The sequence below is a fragment of the Agelaius tricolor genome, unplaced genomic scaffold (genome assembly GCF_023055355.1).
Source record: "Agelaius tricolor isolate 1412-34295 unplaced genomic scaffold, bAgeTri1.0.p SCAF_1, whole genome shotgun sequence".
Taxonomy (NCBI): domain Eukaryota; kingdom Metazoa; phylum Chordata; class Aves; order Passeriformes; family Icteridae; genus Agelaius; species Agelaius tricolor.
The window spans coordinates 69119088-69141736 of record NW_027269261.1 but is presented as its reverse complement, the minus strand read 5'-3'; the positions used below and the strand labels follow the sequence as shown (position 1 = coordinate 69141736).

General features: G+C 42.4%; 1 protein-coding gene across 4 annotated transcripts in view; it reads right to left on the bottom strand.

The window, feature by feature from the left end:
* The window catches only part of FYN (FYN proto-oncogene, Src family tyrosine kinase), a 139101-nt gene that overhangs the window by 77510 nt on the left and 38942 nt on the right, over positions 1 to 22649 (bottom strand). For all 4 annotated transcript variants that reach the window (XM_071438367.1, XM_071438359.1, XM_071438352.1 and 1 more), the window contains exon 2: positions 242 to 312. The gene's annotated coding sequence lies outside the window, so the exon portion shown is untranslated. The remainder of the gene's footprint in view (positions 1 to 241; positions 313 to 22649) is intronic.

Here is a 22649-nt window from a genome sequence, read left to right as displayed (position 1 = left end):
GATGCCACTGGAGCAAATGAAAACACATTCCTTGCCCTGAGGCCCAGCGTGCTGTTCTCTGTCAATGCTTCTCATACTGCGAGTCTTTGTACCAGAGAAAGAACACATATAATCAACTATACCTGTTCATTTTCCAGAGCTAAAAAAAAATAATAAAAAAAAATTAAAACTGAAGAAAGCTAAAACAACCTTTCTGAAATTCTTGTTGAAAACCAAAATTGATCAAGACAGCACCACTTACCACAATTTCCCCCCCGAAGAGAGCAAGTTTACATTCACCACATTTCCTCACAAATGGCTTGAAAACATGCCCTGTAAAATAAAGAGAAGAAAAGAAGAAAAATAATAAGTGACTGGAACACCACAAATTATGTGACACTTTCTTCTCTCTCTCCTAACATTCATCACCAACTTCCACCATTTTTCCTGGTTTAGGGAAGGAGGTAATTAGATCTGAACCTTCACAACTAATTATTGAATTCCACTGGTATTATGCAAAATATTAAAATAATTGCAGGACTCCCTCAGACTGCTCAGACACATCACTGTCACTGACATGATGGCTATTCAGACTTCAGGGAGACACGGTCAACAACAAGAAACACACAGCAGCACACAGCAAGTGTGCCAATTATTTTAGATCCAACCCTAAAAAAATTGGTCAACCCAGTATCTCTAAGTCATTTTGTTTTAACAAACTGGTTTTGGAATTGGATGCATATAGGTTCATGACAGCCTCCTTGTTTGAAAAGGGAAAAAAGGGGTTGTGCCACACTTCATTTTTAGACTGTATTAATTACTTGGCATTCTCTAGGAGAACAAAGAGGGAGTAAAAGGAAGCCAACACAATATCCAGCTTGACACACACTAGGGCCCGTTTGAAGAAGATGGAGAGCAAAAGTGACAAATGCCATCATTTTGCCGACCCTGAGTAAATTTCAAATGACAGCTAAGCTTCATTTTCCCTTAAGGCAAAATCTTTGAAAGAATAACTCATGGAGCACAGACTAACAATGATGTTAAAACGTTTAGTTTGTAAACTCCTAGAAGAGGGAGGAGGCAAGGATTCTGCTGGTGCTCAGGGTTGGGAGGGGTAACTGTGCAGCAAATGGAGAAGAACATCACTTTCAGTGCCCAGGTGAAGCCATACCAGTGAAGCCAGACTAAATTTGAACTGCTTCTGAGTGCCATTCTCCCCCAAGTACGTGGCTGAACTTTTCACCAGAGAGGTATCTGTGAAATTACTGCTGGATGAGTAACTTCACAGCTATACACGGATGACTTGGAGCCCTGCACTACTGATCATGAAAACCTGCCTCAGCTGCAGAAACAGCAACTCTTGTGCCAGCACCTCTCCTGAAAGACGCTGTAGGCATAAACAGGAAACAAAAGAGGAATGGCTTCTTAAATCAAGTTATTTTTACTGGTCATCATTACATAAAAAGCAGTTACGAAATTAGAATTTCTATTAAGGAATAACCAAATAAATATTCCTCTAAAACATGGAAACTGAATCACATGGCTCTAAGTCCTGATTAGCAAGCAGGCATTTGATATTATAAAGCTCAGACTTCATTTGAGTGGAGGGATCAGGGTGGGGAGAAAAGAAAAAAAGCATCATTACAAATCAGAGGAGGATGTTGTGAGAGATTTTAGAGACAGACATTTTCTAACAGAAAAGTAAAAATGTAAGCATCGTCTCTGCTTGCTTTCCTTGTTTAGCAATTGAGAAAAAGAGTGGGTATACCAAGGAATAAAGGAAAAAAAATGAACACCCCCTCCTCTCACATTGCCTTTTGTACAGCTTGGCAGAGTTTATGAAAACACTGAAAAAAACGTGGGTCTTAACTGCTTTGCTCAAACTCAGGGAAGGTGGTTATTATTCCAGCACCATCTATTTCCCTCCCTAGCTTCCAGGCATTTGGCCTGGAAAGAAAACATCAAGTCAAGAAACTCTACTTCTGCCTCCGAACTAATTGGATAAAATCTGCATGCAGAAAAGTTAGAAGCTTAAGAAATGAGCCAGGTCCAAAACAATCCAATGGCACCTCAACTCTGGATTAGCTCATTATTTTCTTCTACACCATGAGACTGATTTAAAAATTTCCTTAGAGGAGTGACAAATAAGGGAACTCTGTACTTCATGCTGCTCGTCCCAGGAATACTTGAAAGACAAGGGCTGGCGCCACTGCCAAAAGGGGCTGAACTCCCCCCAGCACTGGTGTGGAGCTTCTGGATGCAGCCCTGGCAGCGCTCCCTTCCTCTCTCACCCCAGCACAAATGCCTGTGCAGCAACCAGGATTAAACCAAACTGGGGAAATTCTTCAGACAAGTTTGTGAGTGACAGAATAGAATAGAATAGAATAGAATAACACAAGAAGAAATAAAAAAGAAAGAGGCCTGTGGTGACTCTAGGGTAAAAGGGAGGAAAAGATGGAAAGGATGGACCAAGAGTACAGCTCCACTTGTAACATTCCCACGTTACAGCATGCTGCTGCTTTAATACACGCCAAGGGAGTCTAGCCCAAGCCTTTCACTGAGACCATGTATGACCAAAACTAGCAAGAGGGCTAGGGAAAGGGGTGTCTCGTTAAATCTGAGGCAGCCACACAATTTGCCACATCACTAGCCTTGCAAGATCTTCAGAACTGTAGGGATGGCAGATAGAAAGTTTGGGGAAGCCTTTTGCTTGATTTTAGATGATGAAAAATGTGCTCCATCTCTTAGGCTACAAAGGAGAAGAGAGGCTTGGAGATGGAATAGGGAGGGAGAAGGGAAGGGAAGTATTTTGCTGCATAATTGAGGATGAGGGCAGGACATAGCATGCAGAGTAAACCAAAGATTATTCACTCTTTATTTGTGTTCAATCTAGGGGCCCATACAGAACTCAATTTCAGTCTTAATGATTTTCATTCTACCCAAGAATTTAGGGGAAATATCCCTTTTTCTTGAAGGCTTTGGATCATGATACATGTCTCCAAATTTTGATGAGCACTTTTTAGAAAAGCTCTGCTCACTTTGGACAGTACAGCAGAGGAGATGAAAAATAAATTAATACAGGCCTCAAGGCACACCAATATAGGCTTCTTTTACAATTAGTATAACAAATAGAAGAGGAAACAAATGGTTTGTCCAACCAGTGTCCAAATGAAAGCTGTCCAAACATCTCCTCCTACATGGTAAGACACAGAAAATCCTTAGCACACCAATGGATACAAAAAGTTGTGCTGAATCTCAGAGTGACATGATTTGAAACATTAAAGAAAAGCAAAACACTTTTGGGGGATGAGAGTTATTATCTGCCAGGACCAGCCTTTTCCTGCAGGCAGCACGAGCTTCCACAAACTGCCACCTTTTACCAAAAACCCATATCCCCCTTCTAGTGTTACATATATATCAGCAGTGTAGTTATGTAGCCTTGTGGAAAAGTCACTTTCTTTTTGTAAAGAAGTATTTTGTGAAACAATGTGGCAAGCAGCATAACTAGACATCATTTGCGTGTTTGGTTTCATGACATTGTCTGCTTCATGAGACAACCTCTATTTTTCCCCATCAACTTTCAGATGTGTTTTTGTCAGTTCATACTGGAATCAGAATTAAGTTTATTACTACTGACAAAAGAGAAATCACTGAAAGCAGACATGGTAAATGCTTTTTTCTCAACCCTGCACTCCCAAATCCATCAGCACTCACCAACTTCAAGGGTCTTTGAATCAAATGCATTGTGAATAATCCTAGATGGGAACCCACAAAACTCCTGATTGTTCATTGAAGCAAAAACTGTTCATTGACAATTTACTCACCATTGAAAACAGATAATAACATGACTGAAACCATAAAAACAGCCACACAGAGGGTGCTGGTCTGGTACATGTTGCAGTTCATATGAGTTTCACCCAGCTGGAGGAAGTGGCTGGTTGAAGTCATAAGTGGTCTTACATACTTTTCAAATGCCAGTAGATGCAATTGAGTTTATGGCACTCAAACACAGAAGAAAATCTACATAATTATGAACATCTGTCAGTTTTCTATTAGCAACATGCTTCTGCTGCTGTTTTTTCAAACCTCAAGTAGAAGCAGGCATTCCTGCTGCTTGGGCTGCTATTTTACTTGGCAAAAACTAGGAAGATTAAGTTTTTCATGCTGAACAGTTTACAAAGGAACATGTCTGGATCAGGATGTGTAACCAGTAAATAAGCTGGATCCATTTTGAAAAGAAAGTGTTGGTTAGTCTCTTCAGAGCAATAGCCTGCTTTTTTTTATCTGTTTCAATGTCAGTCATGCTTATGTTACACTACATCATACCACACAGATTTGGGGCCATGAATTGGTCCAGAAAGTTCTTTTCAGTAGTAGGTTACTAGGACTCTGCTCTAGCAATCTCAAGTTACTCTTTACAGACTGGTTGAGGATTCTGTCACCCAGGACTCTGCTGACACTGGCTGTTTGAACAAATCTATGGAAGCACACATGTTCAGTTTTTAATAGAGTGCATGCAGCATTTTCCACCTCTTCCCATCACCTAAGATTTGTAACCTTACTAAAACCAAAAACCAACTAACCAAAAAAACCTCCAACTGACCAAACCCAAGAAACTCCTTCTAGAAGCAACATTGAACAGAAGGAGAAAAACAATATCCTACATGCTGAATTCACACAGCCAGTTTATAAAGGAACTGCACATCTTAACTTACATAAAGTAATCCTTTACTGTGCAATGCCAGATTACATATAAAGAGCCCTTATCCTGTGAACATCTGAAAGCTTTCCAACAATAAAACATTTAAAGTTTAAGGGAAGCTTATAGGCTTGTTCTTACACAGAGACAAAAGCCTCCCTGTTAGCCTGAAACCATCCCTTTTCTAAGTGAGGTCCCAGATAGCTGGCACATGATATGAAAAAGCCTTGTCATCAACGGGCTTGGGGAGAGAGAGCTGAGGGCAGAAAGAGAAAGCTCCCAACAAAATCTGCTGTTGCAACAAGTCCAGACACACCCCTGGACAACAGCAAAGGAAAAAAAACCACCAACACTATTAGAAAACTTATACTAAGACAATACTATTCTAGTGGTTTGTCCTCCCATGCAACAGTGCCAAAACTTGGAAAGAGGACAGGGCTATGGGAGAGGCACTCCACATTTTTTCATGTCAAAGTCACTGGGTTTCTAAAACAGTTACTGGAAAGCTTCCACACATGCAGGATGTAAATAAGGATCACTAGGTTCGTCTGTTAAAGGAGTCCAAAAGTAGTTTAGTAGTTTCAAAACAAGAATGTTTGTCTGCACCATTAAACTTGTTCCTGTCTAAAAACACGTCTGCCCTTTCCATTTGGAGCAGAAGGAACTCAGATGCAAAGTCACCACTGCAGTGGCAACAAGTCTTAAGAAACAGGAAACATGGGAGGAAAACACCAGGAAAACACAGAGCCTTTGCTCAAGCTTTTTCTGATTTAATTAAATGGAGCTATGAAGAGAAAGAAACCCACAAACTGTGTTAAAGATCAAAAGCTGAGCTGCTGTATTGACTCACCTTTAGCAGACGTGCTGCTGTCAGCTGTTGCCCATGCTCTGTGGCTCCCAGCCCTGCCAAAGCTGCTTGCTCTCCTTCACCCTGGGCTATGCCACTCACCCAGGCAGTTCAAGCCTCTCAATACTGCTAGCTCAGTATCAGTGATATCAGTACCTTTCCCCTTTCTCTACTTTCAAACTGGATAAACTAAATAAAATCTTCATCCACAACTCCTTTTCCATGCATCAGCTTGGCTTTGTAATGGCAGAGCTGAAAGCATAAAGCTAGGATCTGGAAACACGGCACCATCCAACCAGCAACTCCTGCCTGGAAAGCGCCAGTAGAGGCAGCGAGGGTGGACGTGTACACACACCCAGCAGAGGCAGATGCAAAGAATCAAAAGATGCCAACAGCTTTAAGAAACCTTCAGTGGGACAGTCAGAGGTTAGGGTGAGCAAGTGGAGAATGGCACAGTGAAGCCACTGGTGACAGAAAGGTGATGGCGATGGCACTTGAGGCCCATTCTTAAATCCTGCCCTTTGAGAGTGTTCTGAGAAGAACCCAAAGCCTGTGGCACCCCTGGTCATCCACACTGCTGGGGAGAGAGGCAAGTGTGCAGCTGTGTGTGAGCTGAAAGGCAGCACATGCTGTGCACAGCTCAGCCTCCCCCTGGAACTCCCGTCCCTGGGTCAGGAGGCCGTGGGCAGCCACGGGGGCTGAGCAATCCATAGGGGAAGCTATTAGCAAGCTCAATACCGAGTAGGCACTCAGACTGAGAGTGTCACATATGAGGGGCATGTGATTGCAGAAGCACAGTTCAGTTCTCAAAATAGTAGGAAAAAATACTTCATTAATTACGGGAAGAGCACTTGCATTTCACTTTGCAGAAAGACGAGAAGTACTAAGCCCCAAACAATTTTTTAAAAAATGAATGAATGGAGGCCATAGTCCTAAAAATAGACTGAACTCTCTATCCCTCTGAGGTGGCTCCTAGAAATGTTGCTGGGCATCTCTGGGGCTGAGGGAAGGCACAGGCAGACAGTGATGTGGGGACATGGTGGCTACAGCCAGTGCTGCATCACTCTCCCAGACCCCCAGCCTGCTCCTCCTTACCTGCCCAGTATCCCAGTGGCATCAGTGAAACACTTCTATGGCCAGAAACAAATACTCACATCACTATGAAAGTTAAAAAATACAGCAGGGGAAAAAAACCCCATGCATAATTCAAAGTTTCAGAAGCTTTTGCTTTAATAATTGATTTCCAGTTTGTTTCAAAGAAGAAAATGCCTTCCTTATAAAGATACAGGATTGACCCAGAAGGACCTTTAGCAGAAACTGGCTAAACAGTGTATTTACAAGCCTTCTGCAGAAGCAGTAAAGGCCATTTAGAAGTGCAATTACAGTGCAAAGCAGTTTTTTTTATACAAAAATTTGCTTTTATAAGCAATTGTTATAAAAAAATTTCCCCTTCCCCTTAAGAGAGAATCTTAGTTATACAATAAATATTTTTGTGCTTTGATCAGTGTGCATGGTTTTAATTAAGGACATTTTTTCCATGACATACAATAAACACATACACAGAGAATATATATAGAATATATATGCTACTGTTGCAATATTACAGTACCCATAATGTCAGTCATTCCCATTATAGAAGAAATCATTAAAAATACACACATGGGAACACACAGACTCAAAGTCCTGGCAAATTTACTTCAAGGCTTTAAAGGTTAAAAGAATTCAGCACAAGTATCTCTTAGGACAAATTGGGGGTGTTTACTGAGGACTTCTTGTAGTTCAGTCAATACATGGATTTAGCTAATTTTAAATGAGCCAAATGATACTTATATCTTGTACATGTAATACTTTAATGGCTTGATCACTTCCTATTGTGGTTTCACAACTGCTGTAATTCCAAATTGTCCCAGAGTGAAAAGAAAGCATGGGGGGGGGGGGGGGGGGGGGGGCAGGCAAGGTGAGCCTTTGCAGAAGATACCCCACCTACATGTGTCACACTTCCTGATGTGCAATATAAAAATGTTGAAAAGAGGGTGAAATTCTGCAAGAATAGGCTATTTGTAAACCTATTTCTGTATCAAAGAAGGCCCGTGATGTGAAAAGTAAACAGTGTAAGAAAAGAATATAGCAACACGATTAGAATACAAACAATGAGAATGCTGCACTGTAAACTAATTATTAACTACAACAAGCTGAAAATAAACTGTTTCCTTTTTGCCATGTTCACTTTAATCTTCTGAGAGGCAGGAAGGGGGAAGACGGGAGGAGGCAGCGGTTTCAGACTTGTGGAGCTTATCAAATCCCAGATCGGATGATTAGAGCACAGCTAAAAAGAAAACATCCTCTCTCCCCACCTCTCTCCCTCCCCAGAAAGGAAGCACAGCCTTTAGGACCAATCTGCAGTGTTTGTTTGCTGCTCTTTAAGGGATTACTCTGGAGAGCGTTTTTCTTAAGCTGTTCTTATCTCTTTCTGGAAGTTTCAAAATAAACAAGAGTACTGGAAATAGAAGAACAAAAAACTTGACTTTCTGGTTTATTTTTTTAAATAGTGAGACAAGTAAAGAAAATAAATAAGGTCTTTCATTGTCACATAAGACAAAACGGAAGGGAATATAACCTTGAAATCTGAGAAGCATTGCAAAACCTAGGAAAAAATCACCAATGGGCTGAGGATGGGGATGAGTGAAAAAAAAAAAAAAAAAGAGGGCTGCCCCTCATGCTACTTCACTGATTATTTATTTACTTACTTTAATAATGAAACTTTATGTTGCTGGGTTCTATATTCAGGAAATAACATGAATAAATGCATACATAAATAAAAGGACCAACCACAAAATTTACTGTATTTTGACAATTTACCTACAAAAAACATCTTAAACAACTACCCCTGCTCTTTAGTGGCTTCCAGAAAAGACTCTCCCATAGTGCAAACAGGAAATTAAATTCTCAGGACAGCACACTAGAATTATGAATGAAAAGATTTTACACTGATGTAATGCTTCAGCCTCAAGCTCTAGATCAAGTCTTTATTCTTTCACACTGCCCTTAAAGACAACAGGTTTTCCCTCAGAAAGCAAGTGTCCCAGTGTGAACCAGAAAAACACAAGGGTCATGTAATTCCAGGATTGTGCTACATTATTATAAACCTCTTTGCAGCGCAGAAGCCACACAAAAGCATTTATTTTGCTGAAATATTCTAAGGATTTAAAATGTCATCACTATTCAGTACAACCTCCCTATTTTTTTTTTGTCTTTTTTTTTTTTCAAGATTAAGTGAACGCCTGATCAGTGGAACTAAAGAAACTGAATTTCCAGCTCATCCGGACGTGTGATGGTAACTTTGCAATGAGAGTCCTTCCCACACTGCATCCCGGTGCTCCTGGCTCTCCCACAGCCCCAGATGCCTGCTGCCCAGTCACATTTACTGCACAAGCCCTGCTGCAGCCACTGCTCAGCTGCTCCAGGGGGGTCTGCAGCACCCTGCTCCTGCTGCCACCACGCCCAGCCCATGTCCCTGCAGCAGCGAATGCCCTGGAGAAAGGGCAGGGAAGTCAAATGCTGCCCCTGAAGGCCCGTCCCTGGCTGGAGACAGCCTGCAAACTTAGAAAGAGAAGGACTGGTGTACAAACACACTGAGTTACAGCCTAACCCCCACTTCCTCATGAAAATAGGGTAAAAGATCTGGTTTTTCTCTTGCTATGTCCCCATCTTACACCACCAACTATGCAGATGCAGCTTTAAAAAAAAAAAAAGGAGTAGCATAGACATAAGGCTTAAGGGCCTATATCCCCATACAGCATCTGGATTTCTGTCTCAGACATGTTTCAGAAGTGTCATTGATTTCCTGTTTAATATTCATGCTTTATTGCTCCACAAAGCCAGCCTCAGCTCAAAGAGCGATACATTACTCTCCTATCCTCCAAGAAGATCCTTAATGAGGATATTCTGGTTTCTTGATGTTCAGAGGCCTTCTGTTCGTGTCAGCAGAAGATCAGAACACACGGCACATGGACAAGGAGAAGTCAGCTCTGCCTGTTAAAGCAGAGCTACAGGAGCAAAAGGGACCTTGAATGACCATCCAGGTGGCTTTCCTGCTCAAGGCAGAACAACTACACTTATGTTATTATTTTTATTAGGCCACCTGACCTGGCTGGGGGAAAAAAGATGTGTTTTGAGGCTCACAGTTCCTTGCTGAGCCTGAAGCCTCTCCCCTGTGTCGCCCTGGTCCAGCCCTCAGACACGCCAGTTGGTCTGGTAAAATCCCTGCCTGCAAACCCTGCCTTCCTTGCATTGCCATGGTTACAACCATGCTGCTATTACCGTGCATGTTGAGCCTATTTTTAAAAGCCTGCAGTGACAGGAGATGCTGGTTAAGGCCTTAATCTCAATAAGGTCTAAAATTACAATGAGTGCTTACTATTTGTGCAAGTGCTGCACTCTGAAAGCTGAAGATGGGTGGTGAGCTGCTCTGCATTGCCTGCATCCCAGACAAAAAGAGAACATTTTAAAGGAGAGACCTAAAGGACAAGAAGAAAGTAGTCCTGCTGATATTAACCAGGAGGGTTAGGTCAGCAGAAAATCTGTAGTGACATGTCAGAAAGCAGCTTGTGCACTGGAGGAGACAGGCATCACAGGAGGCTGGAGGAGAAAGATGCCCTCTTGGAGCTGGCTGACAGATGGGAATAGAGAGGAAGGGAGGGTCTTTGGTGATAAAGATAGGCATCTTGTGCTGAATGATGAAATTAGTAGAGGAATGTGTAGGGAAGGTTACACTGCTAAAAAATGAGGAAATGGGACAAATTTCTTTAGTGAAGACATTCTGGACAGATGGAATTACAATCTGAAGGCGCCAGAGAAAATGATATTGCAGTAATTCAAGACAACAAATGAGTACTTAGATGTGAATTTCAGCTGTGTGGGGTGGATAGCACAGGGCATTTATAAAGACACTGTATGCAAGAAGAATCTGCTGATCTCAGAGCAAAGACACAGGGAACTAGGAGATGGACAGCTTTTGGCCTGGCTGAGGGACACTGATGTTGTCCATGGCAACAGCAGTGTGAGATAATGTGGAGAGCTGCAGGTGGAGGAAGGAAGAGAGGTATCAATGGATATCTGTTTAGTCATGCTGAATGAGACTTGATGGCTTGGTATCCACAAAGAAGTGTAAAAGGACTGATTGAGGTTATAGCTTGGTTAAGGGAAGAGAAAACTAGTTTTATGTTCCAGTCTCAACAACCTTATATACCTATGTATCTATGACTGGTGATTTTATATATATATCTGTGTGTGTGTCTGTGTGTGTAAATACATATTTGTATAAACACATATTTGCATACATACATGTCATAGCTCTGTATGCAAAGGAATCAGAGATAAAGCTGTAGTCAGAATAGGAGAAGAGAAAGAACACAGCCCTGTACTCCCTGATAAAAAACAGAAGTGGAAAAAAACCTTTCTCCTTTTTCTTTATTTGGAGCATTGGTAACAGAGCATGTAGTAGCAAAATTCTTGCCTGCTAACCCCCTGGAAAGTTTAAGCAGTCAAAAAGAAAATTAGCACCAGAACTGCATCATGCAGCTCAACAAATCCTTCCACATTCGGAGGGCAGGTGTCCCATGCACCCACACTGCCACACACCTCAGAGGATGTGTGAACAGCTACTGGCTCTGTCAGCAGTGGCTTATCTGATACAACACCCCTTACAGCACGGGAGAAGCGTATTTTGGTCTAGTGATGGATGTGTGTGTAGCCATGTGTCAAATCTGCCAGCATGCTGAGTGCTGGAAACAAATGGCACTTTCAGAGCAGCGCATCTGGGTCACTGCCTGCTCTCGCTGTGCCTGTGAGGACCGTGGGGAAGAACAGTGCAGCAGGGAGAAGCAGGCTGCAGATTTAAGGAGCTGTGCTGGCAGGTAATATCTAGGCCACTGTTTGTAAACAGGATACCCTCACCCTGGAACAACAGAAGTGGCTTTTTGGTACTGTAAGGGTAAGTCTTTTGCCCCCCTATGCGATGAGGTGACACTGGTTTATTTTCTTCCTACTCTCAGTTTTGCAGGTAAAACCAGAATAATAAACCCACATTCAATGTCCCTCCCATCTTGAGTAAAATAGACTGCAAATCACTGAGAAATAACACACAGAAAGTACTCACAGGCTCTGCTTTTTAGTGCTGTAACTAGCTTGGACTCACACATTTAGGAAATGTCACATTTGATTTTGACCTAGAATCAAGTTCACTCCGCCTGGCTGAAGCACAAGACGCCCCATTCATGCCTGGAGCGCAGCCTCCAGCTGCAGAATGTGGGTTACCAGCAGCAGGAGACATCTGAGAAGGAGCATTCAGAGCAGACCGTGTGCCACTTTCAGCCCTGAACGCATTCGATTATGAACTCCACAAAATGCATGAATGGTACAGGCTGACAGTACAATCCTTGGAAGTACATATCCATAACAATCCTATGGAAAAAAGTAGGATGCACGCCTGAGAGCAACAAAGAGACGAGACCTTTTTTTTCCTCTTTCTTTGGAATATGCAAGCCAGTTAATTAATTTCCCCTCCAAAAAACCATTTGCACAGTCTGGGAGCTGCTGCAAGGGCCAGTTGTGAAGATTTCAACAGTAAACACCATCATCAGCAGCTAATCAATAGTCATATTTTAAATCTAAACTGTACATGATAAAAACATCCGGTTCCTTTTCCTCACATATACTTTTACATCAAATGACAAATTGTCCATAGAATTTGGGACCACAACAGTCCCACAAAGCCATTGGCACTGCAGCTGGACAGTCTGTGCAGGAATGCTACCTGGCATGTCAAGATGCCCTGCTCACCACACATTGCAGTTTTCACCTTGGACAACAACCAGTGCACTTGGTCTGCTTCCTCTCCCCATGCTACACATGCTTACTGCACTTCCAGCCCACCTTCACAAAGAGAGAGCGAAAAGTACTTTGAAACACCTCATGCATGGAAGGGTATCAAGAAAGGGATCTGCATTTCACCTTGCCATACACATGTATGGGGAGTGAAAACAGCACTCTCCACAACCAGATGGATGCATTTAAAAGAAGAGGACAAAAAGTAAGAGAGAGCAATGGTTCCTCATAAACACGTGTGTTTTATCAACTGCCTGAGCACCAAAGCATTTCCCTTTTCCGGACAGACACCTCTGGGTCACATCTTTCAGCTCTCTGAAAATTTCAACAGCTCACTGGATTCCATTTCATGTAAAGAGGGGGAAGGGATGTGGACTGAGCATCAGATAGCCAAATGCAGAAATGGATTTAAATGGAAACTGAAATTCATCTCCCAAGGAGAGGGCTTCCAGTACCAGGACTATGTAAAAGGAAGAAAATAAGAAGGTATAGAGTGACAGATGCATATCATACAGCTGGGACCATTTATGTCCATAGAGTTTTCACTGCATGAGCAGTAAGAGAAGACATTCTCCTCCTAGGCAAGTTCTTTCTCACTCTAGGATTCACAATGGAGCAATTACAAGCTTCCTAAAAGCCCTGCAAAGCTTTCAAGGCTTACAGTAGCTACAGCTTCTGACCCAGACTCACTGTAAGCATTAGTAGAGAGCAGAGGAGTAGAAAACATTGCAGCCTGGGTGAATAAATAAAAGCTGATGTGTGTGGACTTCAGCAAGTCCTGCCCTACTTGCCTTAAAAATGTCCATTGGTCCTTTTGGTATTAGTGATGTACAAAATTAACACTGTAACAGGCCTGTTTAGGAAGACTGGCTCCTTTACTCCATCAACAGAACTGGCAGCATTGCCCTGCAAGTGTCAGGCTTACCTCTCATTTTGTGGGGGAAAGCACCAGCACCAGCATGCACAAAGTAACAAGGGTATACAAAGCATTTTGTAGGCTTGGAATAAAACCCTGATTGTAGGATTCACAGAAAGAATTTATGTTAACAGAGCAAGCTATTTATAGCATCTCGCCATAGAAATGAACTGTCTCTTGGTTCCTGTCCTCGTGAAACGCAGCTTTTTAGCCAGAGAAACCCTCTCTATACTCTAAAAGCATGGGTGAAGGGGGGCATGGGGAAAGGGAAGCTACTCTCTGACATACACCCTGCTGGCTCCAGTTATACTGGAGATAAGGTCTTCCTGTGCTGTGGCACAAAAGGGACTGATGGCCTGAGCCCAGAGCAGTCCCAGCACCCTTCCCCAGCCCCCTCAGCCCTGTGGTGGCAGTGACAGAGCTGCCTGTGCCATGGCTATTGCTCACAGCTCTGAGCTGTGCCTTCCTTGCTCATGGACACACAGGATCAAGCAGGACTGCTCTTTCCAGGTTCCTCAAGACCTGAATGTTTAATTGCAGGCTCTTAGGCAACGTTAATCCAAGTATACCTAAGGAAGATTACAGCTCCTTGAAAGAGCACAGGGACAAACCAAGAGAGAAAGAACCGGGTCTCTCCCCAGCCAGCCCTTCGGAACATCCCAAATCTGAGCAACATGTACATATCCTCACATTTCTTACACTTTCTGAAATGAAGGTATGCCTTAATTCTGATGACACACAGCCAGCCAGCTAGAAACTCACATTCCTGTGAGTTTCACAAACCTCATCACATTGGCAAAATCATTACATGAAGTCTCACCTATTTGTTACAAATGACCCAGATCCACAGTCTGCTTACTATGCAAGCTTAATTAATTATTTCTGCCAGTTTGCTCAGACAAGAAGCTGAGAAAACTGCAGGCACAAGACTGCACCCTCAGCAAGTTTGCTGGCACCAGGTTGTGGTACAGTCGACATGCTGGAGGGAAGGAGTGTCATCCAGAGGGACCTTAGGAGGTTTGAGAGGTGGGACTGTGCAAACCTCATGACATTCTACAAGGCCAAGTGCAATCAGAGTCAGGGCAGTCTCAAACACAAATACAGGCCTGATAGAAAACTGATTGAGAGCAGCCCTGAGGAGAAGGACCTGGGGATGTTGGTGGATGAGAAGCTAAACATGACCCAGCAACGTGTGCTCAGAGCCCAGAGAGCCAACTCTGCCCTGGGCTGCATCCAAATCATGGCCAGGCAGGAGATTCTGCCCCTCTGCTCTTGTGAGACCCCACCTGGAATGCTGCATCCAGCTCTGGGGCCCCAGACCTTCTGCAGTGAGTCCAGAGGAGGCCATGAAGATGATCAGAGGGTTGGAGCACCTCTCTTAGGTACATAGGCTGAGGGAGCTGGGGCTGTTCAGCTTGGAGAAGAGAAGGCTCCAGGGAGACCTTATTCACCTCCCAGTACCAAAAAGGGGGCTGCAAGAGAGCTGGAGAGGGACTTTCTAGAAAGGAATGTAATGACAGGACAAGGGGGAATGGCTTTAAACTGAGAGTAGGTTTAAATGAGAGATAAGGAAGAAATTCTTTACTCAGAGGTGGTGACACACTGGGACAGGTTGCCCAGAGAAGCTGTGGGTGCCACATCTCAGGAAGTGTTGAAGGCCAAGTTGGATGTGGCTCTGAGCAATGGGGTCTTGTGGAAGGTGTCCTTGCCCTTGACAGAGTGGTTGGAAATAAATGATCTTTAAGGTCCCTTCCAACCATTCTATGATTCTATTAAAAAAAAACCCAAAACCTTTTTGGAAAAAAAAAAGCAAAACGGAGCAGATTTGCTGTTTCAAAGTACAAAAGCAATAGATGAATAAATCAGAAACTAAAACATGCACACACATACAAATCCCTAATTTCTTTTAAGTACTTACATAAATAAGATGCAATTGATTTCTATATCCCTATCAGTAAGGTTTCTGTTGTTAAGCTTTTATATCTCAAGGTCAGTGCTATCTGGCCAATAAACTAGACCCTGGTGTTCAGAGATTACAGTTTAGACTGACATAGAAAAGAGAAAATAATGAAAAAATGTCTTTTAACCTACAAAAAGTTTTTATATTTTGGCAAAAAGCATTATTTCAGACTAAAATAACCTCACTTTTCCCAGCTGGGACCCCAGATATCCTCAGTATCCCCTGCCCTTTGCAAACTTTTGAGAGAACACAGACTCTCACTGTATTTTTCTCACTAAGTCTCATCCATCAACAACTCCACAATAAAACATCTCATAGATGGTTCCCTCACACTGGTTCCTTTCAGTATCTCATGCTGACACTCTTAGTTGGTTTATAAAAAGGCATATCTTAAATTATTGTACCAATAATCTTAAATTAGACTAATGGGAACTCTGAACTGAAAATAAAGCTCTAAAAGCTATAGGGTATACATATATCATGAGACTTTATTAAACTATAAATCTGTTGATTACAATCTTATTTTGTAAAGACAGAATTATCTTAAGCCAATTTGTTGCTGAACATAATAGCATTTGGTGTCTATAATGAAAATTAGATTATATCAGGCTAAGTTTGTTTATAATTTTAGATTAACAGCATTAGACACAGTGAAGTGTTCACACAGATGAAATAACGAAATGCAATATGTTTTCCTTTCATTTCCATTCCCATTTGGTACTCCCTGAGTACTTGCTGCACAGTACCAGAAATTTTGTTTGAAAAGAGAAAATTCTACTTCTGCATTTCACAAAGAGTTTGATTAAGCTGATACACAACATCACTTATTGAAAAGGTGTACCTCCAAAACAAATCAGAAGTGCTGATGAAGATAAACCCTGAGCTGTCCCTATCCCTTAGGAGCAGAGGCTGTTCTGATGCATTTCTCCATTTACCTCAATTCACGTGATTTTCCCGTTGGTTACATTGCACTGATCACTGAATCTTTGAGACACGGGGGGTTTACTATCTATCACCCCAAAATATTTTGGTTTAAATGATGGAACAGTGATGAGTGAGCAACACAGGAGAGCAGGAACTTCAGAAGTTGGCTGTGTCACCCCAGAAGTCCTGTCTTGAACCACAGCCTGGAGGGAAAAGCAGAGTGCACACAAAGTTTTTACATCCTTGCACTCAACAGAAGTAGAAAGGTACACCTACTAAAATGTTAGCCTAAATGTAAGTGATATTTTCTTGTGCTGACAACTCTGAGTCCTTCAGACTTACAGATCACTGATTCAGAGACTTTGCATCAACTTGTTTATTGATGACTGACTAAATCACAAACCTCTGCATGAAAACACTGTGCAAGCTTCTACATAGTCATTTCACCACCCTCATCATGGTCATCACCACCCTTCACAGGAAGATCTGGGTGATAAAGTTGTGTTCATATCATCCCTAGATCTTCGTCGTGGTGGCCTCAGCTTCCTTTGGGAGGAAATTAATGAAATTTGCTCTGCCTCAAGCCATGTTTTTTACATATGGGCTGTTTGGGAGGACTGTGAGGACATGAAGTGATGGTGGTGTGCAGCCAAAGCTGCCTTTAAGCTTTTGCTCTGCCCTGTCCAGCCCTTCCACGATGATTCAGTTTCTTTGCAGTGGCTGGAAATCAACTTCAAAATAAGAAAGTTTTCCTTCTGGCAACCGGTATTTTTTATTCTCTGTCCAGTGTCATAGGCAAGGAAGGAGAGAGAACGGAAGGGAAAGGAGATCCCACATACTTCACTTTTTTATTTAGATTTGCTGCAAATATTCAGAGGTCTCAATTGTCCTGTTACCCGGCCGGTAAATAGCAGTGGTGACGCACTCCAAGAAAGTATCCCCCATCGACCAACAAAAATAACTTCTGCCAGCACCAACTGTCACATGTCAAAACTCCACGCTATTCTTGGAGCAGATGCAGGCTCAGGAATTTTTCTTTCTTTTTTTTTTTTTCTTTTTAAGCAAAGTAATTTCAAACCAGTCCAACCAACACATGCGATGTGTGTGATGGTTTTGGCAGCCGCTAATTTTCTAAATGATAATTACTGGCAATTTATCAGCCTTAACAGTTTGAGACAGGCAGTTTGACAATGTTAGCGGACGCTGCTGAACCAAAATACAGTTCCCACGGGCTCTCTCACACACTTTTTCCTTCTTGCTGGTTGAAGAATTTCAAGTGCTCCTCTATGATCTGGCAAATCCTTACCCTGCACTGGTTCTCAGAGCACTGCCAGCAGGGCTCTATTAAATCTTCACAGCATACACCATTAAAAAAAACCCAAAACTTTTACAATGTATTAATTGTACCCCCTCTGACACATGACTACAAATAGCTCTGGCAAACAACTGTACCTCGATGAATAAAAAGTTTGTTTGACCAAAGAGGAATTGGAGTTGCTTGGTGCTGAAGATGAATACAGCAAAGCTCCAGCTGACACATCTTGCACAGACTGTCCTATCAGGTCTCCTGTACTTATCCTTATATACAACATAGAGCAAAACTTTGCTTGAAGCTTTGGATTTAAAGACCAAGATTTCTGGGCAAACTGAAGTATTAGCCTCTGAATTTATCTTATTAGCCCTCTGCCAGTCTAGTGACTTCACAAATGAACTTTTACAAGTTCTATTTTTTCCTCTAGCAGAGGTAAAATTTTTATTAAACATACACACATTACTGGAATACTAGCAAGGAAAAAAAAAAGATAAATTTTATATTTTTTTTAAATCCTGAAAGCTGATCTTCCATGTTGTATTAGAAAGCTGTAATTCTATACTTTAGACTCGGGTGAGCTAAGGATGTTAAGTCACAGGCACTAAATCTCTGGAATGTCAGAGTGCCATGCCCACTTTCAGACAAACCTTCAATGCTCCTGATGTTTTTTGCTTCTGTGAAGCCTACTTCATGCCATTAAGTGTCTACACGATGCAAACAGTCATCAGCTATTTGTGGCCTTTTCCTCTTTTATACCCTCTGTCCTACAGAATTTCTGATGATAATCTCTCTGGGCCAACAATTTGAAAGGCTTAGCCACAGAGAAGAAATGTGCTTTATGTAATCATTCTGCATCCAGAACTCACCACTCTCATCGACAGGGATTTTATGGAGTAGGATCTTCACAAGGACAAGGTGAGATGCTTTACATCAAAAGGATCAACATCACTTAGGACTCCTAGTGTGGCAGCTTTGCATTGCTCTTCTCATCCTTCTAATTTTCAATGGGAAAACTCTCACTTATTTCTGTAGGAGCATGCCCTTTCTGACAGGAAGAAAAAGCCAGAAAGCATGAACAACTGCTTCCTACTGTCAGTAAAATATAAATTCTTTTTCAGGGAGCAGCAGAACCCACCACAAATGTTGCATTCCCAAAACCACATGTATTCTCCCTATCATAAAGTATGACACCTTAGTGAAAATATATTGCAGGACTTTGGAAAGATAAAAGGGACAAATAAACCATTTAACCTTTTGGTTTGAAAAACCTCAGATAGGAACTGGAACCTTTAAACTTTACACTTCCATAGTGGCCTGAATCCCAAGGCAAAGCAAACACCTGAAAGAGAATGAGCCCAAAACCCTGAACATAAGCAAACCCCTGAATATATTGGAAAAGTAAACCCAGGTGCTTCTCCAGATGACCCCCTTCATTCCCTCTCTGCCAGGGAGCTGTTTTTTAGCTCTGAAGCCAAAGAGCACCCCTAGCATGTCTACACCCAGCTGGGGAATACCCCCTTGCCCATCAGCACCCCTGCTCAGAGCATGGCTGACGTATGAGGTGAAAGCAGAACCTGTGGCCCCATGCACACACCCCTGGGGCAAGTCCCAGAGCGTTCAGCAGGGACTGCAGACAGGCAGCCCAGCCTCAGCCTCTCATTTCCACCTGAGAGTTCCCTTCAGAGGGCAGAGACTCATTTTGGAGGGTGCTTAGAAAAAGTATGCAAGGCATCATCTTTGCCTAGCTACAAAACCCCAAACTGTGGGAGGCAAGGTTGATAGCAGAAGGAACCTCAGAAAAAAATCTTAAACTGTGGAGAAAGCAGTGAGGGGTAAACACCTACTTCCTTCTGCCCAATAGTGGTGGAAGGAAGTCCTTCACAGAAGGTGAAAGAAATGTAATTTCAATGCACTTCAATGCCAGGTGATGCTGCTCAGTTACTGGAAGAAATTTTCAGGACAGTGAAGAAGGTGTGCAGTGGGTATGGGGAAGAAGTTATCCCCACAAAAAAACCCCCCACCAACACTCCTCCCTGACACAAGCAGCTTAGCACTGGTAGCATCTACTCTCCAATCTGCACAATGCCCTCCTGGTGGGGAGCAGGGCAGGGTGGCACCACTCACAGCAGTTGTGAAAACCAAAAGATCAAAAATGTACAGGGGTTCAAGTTCTGGAAACACCAAAGGGAGTCTCTACTTTGGAAGATGGGAAGGACGTTCTACAGAGCCCCTCTACTGCTGCACACCTCACAGCCAAGTCTCCAACAGCTGTGCCTTAGGGTATCTGTGTGCACATGCCCTGAACAGTCATAAGGCAGAACCTCACCCAGACTCTGGTCAGGCAGCATGGGGAGACAGAGCCCCACAGGCTTGTGTAAGAGCTGTGATGAGCAATTGTCTGAAGATAAAGCATCATCTGCTTCATGCCACCATTTCCTTCCAGCTAAGTACCTCCTACTACTATGAAGCCACTACTCACTTCTTCAGAAGAGTAAGTGGTTTCTGAGGAGGAAGCATCTGACATATCCCTCTGGACTACATCCCTCTGGAGGGGTGGATGCTGATGCAGGCTGTGTCAGCTGCAAGTCCCCTGTGCAAACACAGTGCTAGCAGTGGCTTCTCACCTTACTTCTCTGCAGAGGCAGGTGACTGCACAGGGGTTTTAGAGGAAGCCTATGTTGTTATGGAGGCAGACCCTGGTTTCACTTTCTGTTCTGTTCTCTGGGCTTCTGGGCAGTAACTAGGGAGAACTTCACATCGGGGTAGTAAAAAGCAGTCTAACAATTTTGTTGCTTCCCTTTAACTTATGCACTCTTCTCTATCATCTCCTTTCACATGGAAAGATGGTTAGTAGTTTTCTCAGCTGTGACAAATTGTGAAGATGATCATAGTGACTTAAAAGATTTAGAGAAGAATCCCAAAAATGGTATTTAGGAAACTGGCTTCTAAATTTTATTCAATATAAGTTTAAGGATCACCCTGACTTTAGCTTTACAACTTTAACAAGGTGGCCAACAACATTTTGATTAATCACCTGTTCCTTCAACTTTGTGTTTTTATTTCCATTAAGAGGAATGTGGCAAAATAACTAGAACATGCTTCTTATTTAAATAAAATAAGAGAAAGTCTGTGGTGTGCACAAGCAACTGAGCATGAAGGATTTAAAATACTTTGCACTGATATTTCTGAATGCAATCTGCATTAGAATCACCCACCCAAACAACTGCAAGCAGCCATTAGATATATGTCTGAATGTAAAACACAAGCTTTCTTTAATTGTAACCTGATTTACATGGGTGACCACAAAACTGTCATATTGTGAAACATCTGTGTCAGTCTGATTTCTCTTTCCCTTTAAGCTTATCTCCTTTCAGCTGTCTGTAGCTGTGATTTGTCATGTGAGCTTGGCAGAGGAAGGTAAATTGGTAACAGCAACGTAGCAACAAGGTCAGTGATGCATTTGTCTCTGTGGTCAGCCTCCATGCTTCTCAATGCACCCGAAAAGAACATCCTCTGGCTTCACCAAGGTCAGCAGAGCTGGCAAAGCAAAGTCAGGTCATACTTGAACAGGCTTCTGCAACCAGTGTGGATGGCAACTCATTAGACAATCCCCCACCCATTTTAGGGTGGGAAATTTAGGTGCCAGAGACAGGAACTGCAAGTATCAGTGAACTTTCTGAAAAAGAAAAAAATAAGTTTCCTTCCGGGCAAACGTAAGGACCTTGACAAACTGACCAGCATTTCTTCAGGAGAAAAAGGGAGCAGTGAGGAACAAAACCCAGTCCCCTCACAGAGGCTCTGTGCTATCTGAGATGCCTACTGCCAATTTCCCCAGCAGGGCGTTCATTGTGGAGAAAGAGGGAGAATAGCCCAGGGCTCACCAAGGACACTGGCAACTTCAGCAAAAGAGTGCTCTCTTACCTGTAATTCAGTAAGTTGGGCCAGATATCTCATAAAAGAAAAAAAACCTTCCAGTTTCAAAAGCTTTACTGTAGAGCTGTTTCACAGGAGATTTGCATTGACACCAAAATACCCCCGGCACCTAAGCATCGTATTGTTCCTAAAAGAAAAGTGTCCCAAAAAGAAAAATCATCCATTGAGTATCCAAAGAATCTACTGGTGCAGCTCCCAAAACCAAGACTAGAAAAGGGCAAATAATTAAGGATTTCACACATGTCCTTTTCCTCATCTGTACATGAGATAATAAAAGCTCAAGGTTTCAGTGTGCAGAATTAAAAATACAACCCCAAAACTATTCACTCTATATATCCTGGGGGAACAGCACTTGCACAATTTAAAATTGCTGGTCTGATGATTCTTCAAAACCTCAAATGGAAAAATGATGAGTATCTCCTAATAAAATCCCACATTAAAAGTAGGACTCTACTCCAAGCTAGGAAAGTATACTCAGTCTACAAAGCACTCCAAGGTCTATGCAAATACGGAGTTGAAAATGATACAAAACAGTTCTAAAAGACTAAAATAAGTAGGCTTCTTAAATGACAATTACTATTTTAAAAAGTGATTAGTTATCCTAGGCATACAACTTGGCATTTGAATGAGATTGGATTTTTCCAGGCAGTTTCCTCAAACAGTCCCAAAAAATCAGAAGTCACTTTATGACAACACCACCTTTGGGCACCCCAGAAACAGTTAAGAGATTAAAATCATACACATCCTTATTTCTTAGAAAGCCTGGACAGGGAGACTTGGAGAAGAATGAAATCTTAAACGCCCATCTGAACATCCCATGAGACACACATTAGTACAGTCAGAGTAAGAACCTAATTAGCTCTCAGATTAATCACACACTGTACATGTCCCTACCAATGCTCAAGCTGGCAAGCCTTGCCATGCAGATCTCAAGGATGGGACAGTGATGCAGGGTACTTCACACCAAACAACCCTCTCCCTTCATACCTGAGTAGGAGATTCTTGAACAGCACTGTGAAAAGCACAGCTGTGAAGAAGGAAAGCCAGAGATATGAAGCAATTACTCCTTTTTCCTCAAGGCCACATGATTCTCGAGATACCTAGTTGTTGCACCATCAGTTATAAGCTCCTACACAGGAGGTCATGGCAGCTACCTCCCTTCACACTTACTAGTGAGAACTGTTCCACAGAAAC